Below are 3,334 nucleotides of genomic sequence, written 5' to 3' on the forward strand. Positions count from 1 at the left end.
AAAAAATTGGGCTAACTTTGCAGTGTTGCCTTGAGGCAACGAATGAAAATTAACAGTTTTACTGTATAAATAAATTTTAAAAAGTAGAACAAACAATCAAATATGCTTCTTAACATATTCATGCACATACAAGTATTTTTAATATACATTTATTTCACTATAAACATGTAAAATAGTGATAATATAATATAAAATATCTTGCCTCCTAATGGGGATGTCTCTCATGTAGTGCAGCTTGCAGAAAGGGGACCTCCCCCCCAAAAATGAAAGTCACACCACCTTCAACTCATCATTTTATTGGAAAGAGATGTGTCTGGTAGCATTATTTGGGGGGAAAAAAAGTGGGTTGTTTTTTTTGGTTTTTTTTTGAAGGGCCAGTGTAAGGCATGAAAATGTGGTTTGTTGCCTCAGGGCATGCTGTAGAGGGTTAAGATATGGTAATATGGCAAAATCGCCAAGATTACGGTCACCAGAGCATAAAACAGGATAGGTCAAACTATCAGACAGGTCGCGAACAGGCCAACCACTGAGTCAAGTTGACTAACCTACTGTAATAGGAGTGTCCTTGACATCCAAAGCGTCAGTGATAATCCCTCACAGAACAAGAAAGCATAGTCGAAACAGTAAGTGAACAAAAAGTTGCTCTACAAACTGTGTTGTCCTATCAACAGTGGGACCCCTGCTTCCCTTCCAGTTATGATGCTGCAAAAGACTGTGGCAAGTAAAGTAAAATGTAGTTATTACCACAGGAACAACAAAAAACAAAAACTTACAAAGCAACTTAAATGACTTAAATGATTGTAACTGTACTGCAACTGTATTCACAAATATTCACAAACCAGCCAACTGAGCCTTATTTTATTTAGAGGAGTTGTGTCAGATGCGTAGCACAGATGATTGCTACTGTCTTTACCTTTAATCATCTATCAGGACTCATAAAGACCAGATATTTACTGAATGATGTGTCCAAAGTGTTCAGTGTAACAAATATTACTAAACTGGTAGTGAAGTGGTATAAATGGAAATTAAAATTCAGAGTTTTCTCCATCGGAGTATTTTGTACATATAACAAACAATGCACATTAGCATCATTTGTTACTGCCATGTCAAGTGTGCCTGACGTGGGTGTAATATGAATATTCTGCTTATTGGATTTAGACAAAAATGCCAGCCAACTGCCTCTGGAAGACCTCTGGAGATACAGAACACAGGCAGAGCATGAAAAACATTTAAAACAGGCTACAAAACACTCACTTTTTCATAGATATGAGAAAGAATATCAAGATAATTTAAAACATGTAAAGTTACACATGTTAAAATGCACTAAGACCTAAAAAGAAAGCGGGAAAAGTCAAAGTAAGTTGTGCACTTTCTGCATAGGAATTACATTTTGACCAATAAATTAGCCCACATGTTGTTTCTTGTGGGTTGTAATATATATACACGTTTTGTTTTCCTGGCTAGCAAATGTATGTTTTGTTCTTTTCTTACCTCCATTGTACCCATCTTTGTCACAGTACTTAAATAAACAAGTGATAACACATTTATATTGTGTGCTTTTACTAATATGCAGCGGTTCCATCTGATGAACTTGAACTGCTTCTCTTGAGATTACTGTGCATGTAACTGGTTTTCTCAAAGCTGGATCTCAGTATTGAAAAGAAACCATGAGTAGCATCACAACTGTAATATGGTTTGCAGTTTAAGTAGTTCTGTTTTGTGTATCCCAATTAAAGCAATGGTGGCAGATGTTTGAATATGGTTTATGCAGATAATTAAAAGTCTGAAAAGTAAGGATGTTTATTATATTGAATGAAAAACTTTACAATTTTACATATATATTTTTTCTTTCTGTAAATTACTTCGTATTACTCAATTAGCTGCTTGAGGCAAGCAGTCTCGATTGTGTCAGAAGAGTTTACTGAAAAGGATCTTACCTTAAAACTGTAATTCATGATTTTCTCTGGATTTAAGATTCCCTCGCCGAGTTAAAAACAACAACAAAAAAACACCTTCGCATTAGAATGTGCACTTCCTCTTTCAGCTGTGTGGGGGGCCCCACAGCAGATTATCCATCTTATTATATCCCTACCACCTGCTTTCTAAACTATCTCTCAAAAACACTCCACCTGAGCTGTCCCTCTGATATACTCATTTCTCACCCTGCCTATTGAGGTCACGTCCACTGAAAATCTTTGCATCCTTAATTCTGACACTGCCCTCAACCCCCTCAATCTTACCTGCACTCACTTCTTCACCTCTATTCACTGTGCGTTGGCTTTACTAACTGGCATCTTCACCATTCCCCCTATCATTCAGAGTGATAGATTGTTTACTTGTCAGAATTAGAATTTCTCATTAAGTGATAAGAGACCAAATATGGCAACAAAGATTTCAACATGACTTCTTGCCGCAAGCACGTAACCACTCCGACATCTGACACTGTGTGATCAAAGGAGAATTATTTGCACAAACCTTGGCCACTGTAAACACCCTTAAGGAACTTCAGTGTGTTGCTGAACAGCTAGGAGGACGTAGTGTGAGGAGGATACATCACCCATGAAGTAGGGATAAACACAAAGTGGCAGAAATCCAGAAACCTGTAGAACAGGAAGATTATTTTATAGAATCTATTCAGGTGATCTGACATAAAAGTTGGTTTGGTCTTCTTACCTGTTACTCGTAGTGAAATCTTTTTTTAGGTGAAGGAGGCATAGACTGTGGACTGGCTTTAACCGTCTGGCTAGCAACCGTCAGAGGAGCCACTGGCAACTGAAATAATACTATATCTAAAAGATGACGCAACACCTCTGAAATAAATCCTTTCTTTATTAAGTCTACATTTCAATTATGTTGAGACAGCCAAGGAGGCAGTGGCAAGTCTGGATTATTATTCAACACTGTGATTTGTGATGTTTGAATAGGTCCCTCACACACACACTGGTATGATCTTAAATCATGTTTCTATATCTTTTTTCTTTAAAAAAAGAAAATGATGGTTTTGTTTACACTGTACCTTTGCTTCTGTTTGTAGCAATATGTCGTAACAAATACAGTGACAAAGAAGATAGTTTTTAACATTTTTTCTTTTTCTAAAAGAGGGAGAAACCAAAATACTTATCAAGTACTAATTTCACAATGGTACAAATAAATAATCTCAATTTGATCATCTCTTACTGAACAACAAGCAACGTTGATCAAAGTCTTAACATTTCTAAATCTAATAGGAATTAATAATTGTTGGAGAAAATGCTGCATTAAAACAGCATCACTGCTTCAGCATACTAACAAGATGGTGGCATCTAGTGGTGAAACACTTTTAGCTCAAACAATG

Source organism: Neolamprologus multifasciatus, chromosome 11, assembly GCF_963576455.1.
Source record: "Neolamprologus multifasciatus chromosome 11, fNeoMul1.2, whole genome shotgun sequence".
NCBI classification, from domain to species: domain Eukaryota; kingdom Metazoa; phylum Chordata; class Actinopteri; order Cichliformes; family Cichlidae; genus Neolamprologus; species Neolamprologus multifasciatus.